This window comes from Mesitornis unicolor, unplaced genomic scaffold (genome assembly GCF_000695765.1).
Source record: "Mesitornis unicolor isolate BGI_N332 unplaced genomic scaffold, ASM69576v1 scaffold8489, whole genome shotgun sequence".
Lineage (NCBI taxonomy): Eukaryota > Metazoa > Chordata > Aves > Mesitornithiformes > Mesitornithidae > Mesitornis > Mesitornis unicolor.
This window is the reverse complement of record NW_010209396.1, coordinates 67,251-78,957: the sequence shown is the minus strand read 5'-3', so window position 1 is coordinate 78,957 and position 11,707 is coordinate 67,251.

The following is an 11,707-nucleotide window of genomic DNA, read 5'->3' as shown; positions in this document are numbered from 1 at the left end:
GCAGGAATCAGATGCCAACTTTGTAAGGTTCAGCCCAGGCATTTCTCACACTGGGAATGCTTGCACAGACACAGAAATACCTGCATATCTTTGGCTGTATGAAGAAGCTAAGCCTCTGCATGCTTGACCAGAGCGCTGCTGTAGATCCCATGTCACAGAAAGGAAGAAAATTCCAGAAAGAAATTATCCTGCAACCTCCAACTGTGATCTTAATCCTTTGAGAGGCCTAAAATCAGGCCAGAATTCTTCATGCAGCACGAGAACAAGGAGTTTTGTTTCTGAGGTTATGAAACCAATGTTTATTTCATAAGCCTAGATCCACAAACATGAGAGGAGGAGAGATCATACTGCCAGAGGGAAGGAAATCCTTTCCTGAAGCAAATGACTGGGCTGTAACACTGCATCTGACTGAGACAGGGATGATTTATAAAAGAGAAAACACACACGGTGTGGCGATCAAAACAGTTGCCTCAAGATTGCTGAGCTGAGTGAAGAAGTGAAGAGACACAGAAGTGAATCAAAGTCTAGAATTGAAGGCAGAGGACAGAAAATGTCCGTCCTTCTTCCGACTTTGTGAGAAAATAGCATTACCTTTGCCTGCAACTTTTGTTCTCCATTTTGTGTGTTACTCCTGTGCTGCTAAGGGATGTGTAATTTCAGATGCCTTGGTCTTTACCTCACGGTAGCAGGCATTGGTCAAGATGATCTCTGCTGCTGTACTGCCCTAAGTATACTTGACCTGCAGCTGTTTTCTATCCTACAAATAACAGATGAAAGAAATCTGACAGAAATGATGGGCCAGATTCTCCTCTCAAGCAGAAGTCTCGGCAGAGAAGGTGAGGCCTTGGGGAGGCACAGCTGCTGTGTAACAAAGTCCTGGTGCCTGCTGGCTCTTAAGCCTAACTGCCTGCAAGTTCATTCCCCAGGCAGAGCTAAGGAAGAGCTGTGCTTTGCCTTGGCCATCGGCTGAGCTGAGAATTATAATTTAAACCAGTAATACCTGATTTTTACTGGACAAAAATTGTAGCAGGTACTTTGCTGGTGCAGTTTTCAGCAAGGCAGCTTTGAACAGATTCAAGTTCTTCGTGTGGCTAACATACTGCTGGATGATTGGAGCCAGAGAAACCAAGTTTGGCTCTGACCTGCCACCATAAATTGTTATTGTCTGTATAACTGTAAGATTTGCTTTTGTTTTGCTTGCCACAGTAAAAAATGGAAGCTTGAGGATCTATTTGCAGACACAGTTGTCCAAAGCTTTTCAGCATACATGCTTGTAGGTCCAGCTTTGTGTTATTTAGAGCTTTTGCTTGTTGTTTTAGGTTTAATGTGCTTGCTCTCTTGATGGCTTCGTCAATATACATTCTGTGCTGAAAAAGTTAAGTGTCAATATATTAAAAAAAGATAGGGCCAAAAATACCCACTCAGAGTTTGGAGATAGAAGGCAAATTGCAGATTTGTCAATAGTGTGTTTGGGAGCATTTTAAATAGTGAATCACTTGATGCTAGCTATTGTAAATATTGGTTTAAAGGTGCTATAAAATTGATGGTGCGCAGTTAAACCTTCCTCCAAATCCTGATCTATTTATGCTGCCTCACTTAGTGTCAGATCCAAAGACCACTGAAGGAAATAGGAGTCTTTACCAAGTTGTTAACAAGCACAGTGGAGCTTCAGCGAATGCACATAATCTTGCAGTAAGAGCATGGTACATTTTCTCACAGTTTTTGTTAAATTAGGCATACTATACTTCAGAACGTGTTTTTTGTTTTTAAAATGTGACAGCACAGAAAAGTGGCACAGAGTGACTTTTAAAGAAAAGTATCACTCTACCTAAGCTTTCTGTGATGTAAGGTTAGACAATGAAAAGAGTATTGAAGCCCCACACAAATGATGGTGTGGAACGTAGTGACTCATGTCTGAATCCTGAGCAGGCCTGGACTGAATGTTATTTCAAGTAGCAATTGGATGAGGTTTTCTGTTTCTGCAGAGTCCTTCCCTGAATGCTGGGTCTGATCAGAGTAAAACATTTGAGCTGTGATTCCAAAACAGTGGTAACAGCAGTCACTTCTACCCAGCCCAACACCTGGGCTGTGAAATTTGAATGAATTCTTTATCACATTGGTCCTAGTCTCTACAAAATCTTAGTTCATCTTCTCAGAAGCATGTAACTGTCCCAAAATCCGCACATTAGATTGTCCTGATTTAGAAGCAATAAATTATTATTGAGGGCTAGATTTCACAACAGGCTTAATATCATCAGCACAGCCATATTTTCCAAGGATTTAATGAATTGGATATGCATGGGAGAGTCTGGCCAACACCGCCCTAACACTGGCTCCTGGTTTTTTATTTTTGTTTTCATGTAGGTTCCTAAATGGAAGAAAAATTTTTATGTATGGTGAGCACCTTAAAATCTGGCTGAAAAATTTCTGAAGAATGAATGGGAATTCGGGCTCCACAAAGGTAAATCAGAGTTTTGCTGTTGTTCACCTGAGTGGAACTGGCATATGTAGGTTGGAAGAGCTTTGAACGAAAATCCATTTCTCAGTCTTGCAAAGACAAGTACTTAATTGAGGCCAAACCTTATGACACCGTGATCCTCGCCTGGAGTATTAGTATACTGGAACTCCACATGGAGAAAGGAATTAATGAGAAGGAAAATCCAACAGGAGAGTTATTCATGCTCATTTGCTTTTGGTGTAGCTGTCTATTGTAGTACTTCTGCATTTTAGCCCTTGTCTCCCCATATTTTCCCCATCCTTTTTCCAGGGAATAGAGTGAAAGCAATTCTGCTTTGGGCAAGTCTGGAACCTGTCTGGTTCTTCACCTGTGGTTCCCCTCACAGAGAAAACTGTGATTAAGGGTGACAAGGCCCTTAGGAGACTGGAAGGTGAGATGGCAGCTGGAGAAGAAAATGACAGGCCTCTAGAACGATCTGTTCCCATAGAACAGGTGTCAGCAATCTCAGATAAGGCAGTGCCTGAAAGTTTCAGTGCTCCAGGCGGCGCTGAGAGGGGAAGATGTGTTTGCAAAAGGGCAAGTTCACTGAGTTATAGAGTGCATGTGTTGTGCTAAATGTCCTAAAATCCCTCTGGTAATGCAGCCGTCTGTAACAATAAATAGCAAATAACAATTGTCTCCTCTGGGACTACAGCTATCATGCTTACAAATAGGAGTCGTCCTGCTCTGTGTTGAGGTGGAAGAGACCATACATTTACTATTTTTATGGAAAAACACTGAAACACACATAATTTAACCTGAAATCTTAGACAGCTTCTGTTTACACAGTTTTGTGTAAAAACAATAATAACACATTAAAAATCCCAAGCAACCCACTCATCCCAATTATTCTAGATTTAAAAATATTTAATAGGTTATAAATGTTTATGTATTAGAACCGAAAACGCCTATTATTTGTCTGCCTTTCCATTCCACCTCCTGCCCCCTTTTTTTGTCTGGGGACATTCTCATTTAAAATTTCCCCCTGAGTAGACCTACAATTGAAAATCCCTCCTTGTGCAATTTTTGTGATTCGTAGGAGTATAAGAAAGTGGATGGATCAGCTGAGAAGTGAGGAATCTAGCAGATTATGTACATACTTAATCTTTTAAAAGTGAGTAGCAGCTCACCCTCTTTGTTTTAAAATGTTCATGTATATTTCTGGAAAAGAGGATAACAGAACATCTAATAATAGCAAAGCGTTTTATAAGCCAAGCCAAGACACTCAGTGTCTTGAAAGTATTTTACAAACATGAGCATAACTGTACTTCATGAATCATCTGTAAGGTAGCTATCATTATTGCTCTTGTTGCAATGGGAAAAATAGCATACAGAGAGACCAATGAACTCAAATAAGTAGTACAGATTAAAAGACTGGTGGTGATTAAAACAAAAATAGTGACTAGTAAATGATATTGCTACTTAAGCTTACTGCCTGAAATTATTGGAATACTACCCCCCAAAAATCTGGGATGATATTTCACATCAAAATACATAGAGCCAGAACACCCCAAAGAAAGATACAAGTAGTTCAGACACTGTAAAGAACACTGAGGTTTTCTGAACTGATCACAAATTTCAGACCAGGCTCAATCGCAATAAAACATTTAGAAACCCTCCAAAAGCTAACATTCTTCCCCACTACAATGCCCATGCCCAGTTATTTGACAGTTCTTTCACGTGTAAACCCATATTTCTCTCCCAGATCTGGGAACAGAATTCAGCAATGTAGATACATGCTACTTGGTTGCTATTTTCCAAATAGGTGCTTAAACCTTCTACACGTTGTGGTGATTTAAAATTGGAATGAGAATATACTGATTTCCATGGTTTTGAAGCAGTCTTGTTAGAAAGGCAAAACCTCTTAGATTAATTCCTAGAGTGTTGCTGATTACTGAGCTATAGTATCATAGAATCATAGAATCTTTATGGTTGGAAAAGACCTTCAAGGTTATCAAGTCCAACCATTAACTAACTCTACCATGCCCACTTCTAAACCCTGTCCCTGAGCACCATATCTGGATGGCTTTTAAATACTTCCAAAGATGATGATTCAAGCACTTCCCTGGGCAGCCTGTGCCAGTCTTTGCTAGCCCTTTCAGTGTATACTGTTCAGTAGTGTACTATGAAAGGTCCATGAGAAGCCTGTCACACAGCCTGAATTTTGCGGTGAAGGACAGTATTGGTCTTCTTAGAAGCTGGTAAAACATTCTAAGGCCTGAAGGGACCTCATATTAAGCTAATTATCTGCATTCTTCTTCTGAAAAAAAAAGCGAGAAAAAGAAATAAAAGGGTTTGCTCTTAAGAGTCTTGAGGTCTGGAATCATGTCATAGATACCAGTCCTGTGGGTACCGGGAATTAGAACTTCTGTGTACTTCATCAGTGTAATACATGCGATGCTTACAAATTTAAAATCAGAATTTAGCAGCTCATCAATAGAAAGGTCAAGGCCTACCCAGTGTCTTTTTTCTTTCCTCTATAAGAGAAGTGAAAAATGGTTTCCATCTGGCTTGAAGTCTAGCATGTCCACTGCCACGTTCAACTCAGATGGCCACAGAACCCAGAACTTCCTCCTCTCCATGGAACCTTCAAAAGTGTATCCCTTCCACTAGCTGCCCCCAGGACTGCATTTCCTCAGTGATACTTTCACCTTTTATGAAAGTGCTTTTGCCTGTAGTTGTATGGAAGCACTGAGCATTTGTTTCTCCATCATAACTTCTAACAGCTTGTGATCAGCCAGCATATCCACCTTGTGCCAAAAGCCAGTCATAGAATTGTTTCATTCCAGAGTGTGCTGCCAAAAACTCCTTTTCTATTTGTCCCCTTTCTGTATTTGTCAAGACATTTGGAGCCAATGCTTTTGGCTCCTGATCTGCACCACTGTGACTCCTAGTCTGTATTCTGCTATATCACACTGCATCGCTAACTGCTCTGCACTTAACCAGCAGTAAGCTGCAGCACTGGCTCCTCACTGCAGACTTAGTTCTCTGTAGCCTGGTGAGAATGACTTACTGCATTCTCAAGGTTTCATGTGGATTCTGTTTCTAATTTCAGCTTGTCCTTTAGCTCTTCATGTTCTTCCAAGAAATCTTGCTCTACTATTAGAAAACATTTAGTCTATATGATGGTTGGTGCTCAGCTTGACTTTCTTCTTCACCCTGAAGAAATGTTGCTGCACTAGCATCAGCCACACCTACCTGTCCATGCTGTTTAGCAGTGAAAAATGCTTCTGTAAGTCAAGTACTTCATAGTGCCAACAATCATGTCTCTTCCTTTCCATAGCTACTGACTAGTAGCCTCTGTTTATTAACGGGGCTCACCAATGTTCTGTACCTTTCCAACATCTGGTTACATTTCTCCACCTCAACACTGCTCTTTATCCATGCTGCTTGGATTTTGCTGAGGCTGGAATTGAACCAGTAATTTCTCTTATTAACACAGCTGAAAATATGACAGTGGACTGACTGGCAGCGTTCTTCAGTAGTGCATGTATGCTGAAAATCTTCAGATTTCTTCACAGGTCCCCGTATCTAGGTCCACTGAAAAGGCTTTGAAGGAGGACTGTGCTTTCTTGTAAGATTCAGGGAGCAGCAGGAGGCAGAAAGGGGCCACAGACTATACCCAGAGTTTTTTTCTGACTGCATAGGCTGTCAACTCTCTGATTCTTCTCAGGCTTCTAAAAACATCTCATTTACAAGGGGCTAAGAAGCTTTGCAGGGGTATTAGCACAGTCAGTTCCATTACAAGAACATGACATCTGTCTTTCCCTCTCATGTCCTCCTCGTCTTTCTGCTGATCACTCTTAAACTCTGCAGAATCTCTATTTTCAGCTTTTTTCCATTATTTTTGCACATACTTTCCACCTCCTGTCCTGTTCCCATCCTAGTTGCTTTCCTTTGCACTTTCTGTGGCATCTGCCTCTACCCCCTTTCACTGGTACATCTCAGTGTTTATCTGGTTGTTCCTACTTTTTCCTTATAAAATTTTAATTCCCTCAGTGCTTTGCATTTGCTCTTCTTCACTTCTATTACAACTTACCAGGTTTTGAACTGCATAGGTCTTAAAAATCTTACAGAAGGGATTAAATTATATCCATAATATGATTAAACTCAGATGAAAACTGAATATTGTAATGTTTGAATGTAAATGCCTTGACAACAGTATTAAAGAGATCAGTTATATCTCAGAGTACAGTATATCTCGGTACTTAAATCAGTACTACAGTTTGGAAAGAGAGTAATCCCATAAAAAGATTCAGAGGTGCATGTATGCATATACACACTCGGAAACAAAACACATGCAGTAGATGTAACTGAGTCACTTGTTAAACTGATGAGTGTAAGACACTTGCCCAAATGTTTAGAGTACATTGAAGTATCCACGTGGATGAGTATTCACATGTGGGTGCTGGCTGGAAGCTGCACTTCTACTGTGTGGGCCTTTGTAAGCAAGAGGTCTGTTATGCGCAAGAGAAGAGACAAAGCCTTGGTGAATTTTTTCTAGTTTGCTTTGCTTTTCAGAGTTATTAATTTAAAAATAGGCCAAGTTACAATGCTTCAGAACATCACGGCCCATTTTAGAATTCAAACAGGTTTGATTTTCTAGTTAGCTGCAATTTTTGGTAAGAGCAGGGCAGATTGCCTCAGAAAACCACCCTCCATCAGAGGTATATAACACTTCATATGTGCCAAAACAATTGCTCAAAAGATAAAATCAGTGATCTAATAGACATAAGCATAAGTAATATTTAATGCATTATTTTAATCGGCAAAAACTCTTTCTGTTCTTTAAAACACAGGGATAGCTACTCATTGTCCTTTCATTGTTCACTGAGCAGTTGGTTTATTATAGTCTGCAGAGAGGATACGTTACTACATTCACAGGGGATGGTCAGATGTTTGCAGTATTGATGTATTTAAGAGGTCAAGCAAGGTGTTTAGTTTAATAACAATTGAGTTTCTTATTCACTTTTAATTATCTGCCCTTCTCATAGCTCTCAAAATCCACCATGTTTAAGATTGAAACCAGAGAGAAGCATCCAACCTAGTTTCATAAGGCTTCCAAAACATGGAGACCAACAAGACTGGGATGAGTTGTGACCAGAAAGCAGTTCATTAATCACGTACATAAGGAAAAGTAAACCCCACCACTCCTTGTTTACTGTGGCCAGGTGCTGGTTTCCAGGGTCAATGACAGGAACACAATAGGTCTAGCTCCTCCGATATTTTACCTCAAAGAGCTTTTCAAAATATTTCATGTTGACTTCCCCTTATGCATAAGCAGTTATACAGTTGAGTTGCCTAATGTCTATATTAATTTTGGTACATTTTTAATTAGCAGATCACTAATTAATGTAGTATAGGGTTATCTTGTTAAATGTTAATTGGATATGTAAACATTCTTTACAAGTTAATGTTCAGAGGAAAAATATGTAATATGCATTTGTTGCCTGTCATACTGAATTAATTACATGACAGCCAGATTTATCCCTTCCCAACTTGAGAATCCTCAATAAGTACTCTTTTAAGAATCAATTGATACTTAATTAATATGTACTGGTTGTGCTATTTAATTTAAATTAGTTCTTTCAGCAAGTTACAGCATTGCTGAAAGATGCAGCATTCCCCTTGTGACACAGAGCATTTTCTGCTGAAAGCACACGAGGGTGCTGTGAGAAAAGGCTCTGTGCTGCTGGCCCATAATTCATGACTGGGCACACAGCCTCCTCCTTTATTCTTATCAAAAACAAAAGCTACCCACACAGAAATCTTTATGAAAGTTACATGTACTGTGCTGTATCTCATTCCATGGGGCTTCATATTGCTCAGGGCTCTGTCATAGCTCCCTACCTGGATGGTGTTTATTGCATTAGATGATGGGGTAGATTATGAGGTCAGTAACTTTCTCCCCGATCAGGTAGGGAGCGAGGTCCACATTCCTTCACTTCCCTTTTGTGTTATCTTTATAACTTCTGCTGATGAGATATGCGTAGATTTAGCTCATTGTTTCAGTGCATTGATATTCCTACCTACAGGAGAACGGCATGATTGAGTCCCTGAAGGGCTGAATTCTGGGATGGATGCATGGCAACAACGTTCACGTATAATTTATTGTGTGTATGAAATCCTTAACATCAGCAAAATGGTTGCAGAGTTTGCCTTTCCTTTCACCATGCAATAAGGCTGTTAATGAATAAGAAAGGTCTCTGCGTGCTGCAGTTTAACACATTCTGTGCCCAAGCAGTGGCAACAGGGATCTGAACAGCTTTTCTGCCTGCCCGGACATCGATTCCCTCTTCTGTACATTTGCTGCAAATTATTGTGGTTTTAATTTTTGGAGGATTATATCTCCAGCGATCCTCAAGCACTTTATAAATAACAATTAAGTATCACCACGCTCAAGTGATAGAAGTATTACATACAGGTTAACTGAAAGACAGAGGTGAAGCCTCTTGCCCAAAGCCACAATGTGATATAATAGCAGCTCCCAAGAGTTTTGACTCTCAGTTTCTCCCTCTAAGCACAAGATCACACTTCCTTTCTCAGGTAACTGCAATAACTGACCTCTTTCTGGACAGGTGATCTGTCATCATAAGAAAAATAAAACCCCTTGAACTCAGAGTGGGCCCTGTAGGTGAGGGCCAGGTCTGACTCTCTGAAGTCAACACAAAAAACCCCTTTAACCCTTGTGCTGTATCAGGATGACAAATGGCGAAGATCAGGGTCTGATTTTCATAGCTGCTTAGACCCTGGGTCTGCTAGTAACTTCAGGAGAAGTTTTGAATGCTCAGCCTTTTTAAAACCACACCTGAAGGCTTGGCTAAGGCCACGCAGGCAGCCTTTTGTAGTGCTAGGGCAGCAGTAAATTTGTCCAATTGTCTTGTCTCCGAGTTTGTTGGTGTTAACTAAATTTTCCTCTAAGGAGGTTTGCCCCATTTGTTACACCTGAAAAAGCTGTTATTTCAGCTTGATGCAGCTGAAAGAATGTGGATATATTGTATTGTAATCATTAAATACCAGTTTTCTACTGGATATGAGCAGAACACCTATTTCTAGTTAAAAAGCTGCTGTTAGGTTACACAGTATCTTTTATGGCTGAAGTAATGCAGCAAGCTGGCACAAACCAAATGTGCTTGACTGTTTGCAAATTGAGCATCAACACAAACAGCAGGTGGTCACTCAGCCCTAGACTTTCATGCCGATTGTTATAATAATAGCTACAGTAATAATACTAAATAAATGACATTCAGTAGTCTATGTTTTTTTCATGGGGGGGTTGAATACTGAGGACTGACTTTTGCATTTCATACTCAGAAAATTATTACCTGCAGCTTTATTTTTATCATCACTTTCTCAGCTTTCCTATTGTTTAAAGTTAGGATTAGTATCCTCGTATCCCTGTAGTAAAGACCTGCAGTTCGGATACTTCCCTGGAGCTCCAGGGTGCCTTTTTATTGAACATGATTGCTGCACCAAATTTTGTCTAGGTTAATTTTTTTAGTCTTGTAAACCGTAAAAGTAGGAACACATGACCCACTTTAAACTATCTATGAATCATAACTAAAAATTTCTAAAATAAGCCTGTATGACAGCAGTATTCTTACTGCATTTCTCCTAGCTTGACTAAACATTTACTGATCTAGTTATCTTCCCTGTGTCTATCTCTCTGGGCAGAGGGAAGAACTGACATTCACTTTGGAGCATTTTATGAGTGTCTGTGTAGATACATGTGAGGAATTCCGATTATCTCCTTCTCCTTCTCCTTCTCCTTCTCCTCCTTCTCCTCCTCCTCCTCCTTCTCCTTCTTCTCCTTCTTCTCCTCTTCTAACCATCATCATCATTATTATTATTATTATTGCATATAGCCAAAATTCTGTTTCCTTGTCCACACTAAAGAGCACTAGCAACCATAAAGACTGCTTGTGGAAGAAGATGCAGATACAGAGGTGATGTCCCAGCCTGTCCCTGAATCAGGCTGAATGCAGATTTTGTGGCTCTCACTGTTAGGCACTTAAAATGTCTGCTATTATGTTTGCTGTGAGGAGAGTTTGCCTCTACAGTCATTTGTTCTAACCAGACACTGGGAACATATCAGTTACAGCCACTGGTCCCTCTGTGACAGTTCCCATGTGCTTGTCAGACTCCCATCCTTGCTGTTGCTGATGTGCACCAGCACAGGCTGGTACAGGAGGATCCAGCAATGTAATAGCATTAACTGCTTGGTTAAGTCCACCCATGTGGTGAGGATGACACTGGTGCAGAATGAAAGGTCTGAGATAAACGGCAACTCAGATGTAGAAGGAATAAAAACCTCATAAAGTGACCTTGTGGGTCTAGAGGGAGAAGGTGAAAGTGAACATTATGGAAATGAAACCAGCAGAGGCTTTATCTCAACAAAATTTAGTTTTATGTATACAATAGTATTTATCTTGTGCATAAAAGCCTTCCCAGGGCTTCTACAAGGCATACCCTAGAGTAATGCAACACCTAATTATCACTATTAGAAAACAATGAAAGATAATGTTAATGCTGAACATACAAAGCAGATACAAAGTTTAATTTTTAATCATTTTCAGTGCATTCCCATGAAATTTTAGTTCCCCAGAAGCAAGCAGTATACAAATACAGCATTACAAGTATAACACAGCAGCTTACTTCTACTAGAAACAGGCTAGCCTTCATCTGAATATTCTGGTTGCCCCAAACAGTAATTTGAGGAGAACTATGACTTTCTATGAATTCACGTCAAATATTTTTGGCTGAACAAAAGAGAAAAGACTATGTTGAAACATTCCAATGTTGTTTGAAATGTTTGAAACTAGATTTCCTTGATCAGCTGAAAATCAGAAGCAACACAAAACAGGTTAATACAGGATTTCCAGTCTGAGGCCCTGAAGCACGAGCGATTGAGATGAAGTTCCAGAGAACATGGTCAGGACACGTCCTTGTGTGACACAACTGCTGCTTTTGCACACACCTGGCTGGCTTAGTGAGTCCTTGGTACCAATGAACAATAACTGCTCTAAAGCAGGGAAAGCTTGAAAAAGATGTAGCAACCTCTGTTGCAAGTGTATGCCACGTGATTGCAGATTATCGGCAGGCCAGTCCGAAAAAGAAGCAAGCATAGTGCTTTTACAGGTGTAACATACAGGGAAATTGCCAAAACTGCTCTCAAAAGATCTGCAATTCCCAGAACTGACAACCCCAAAG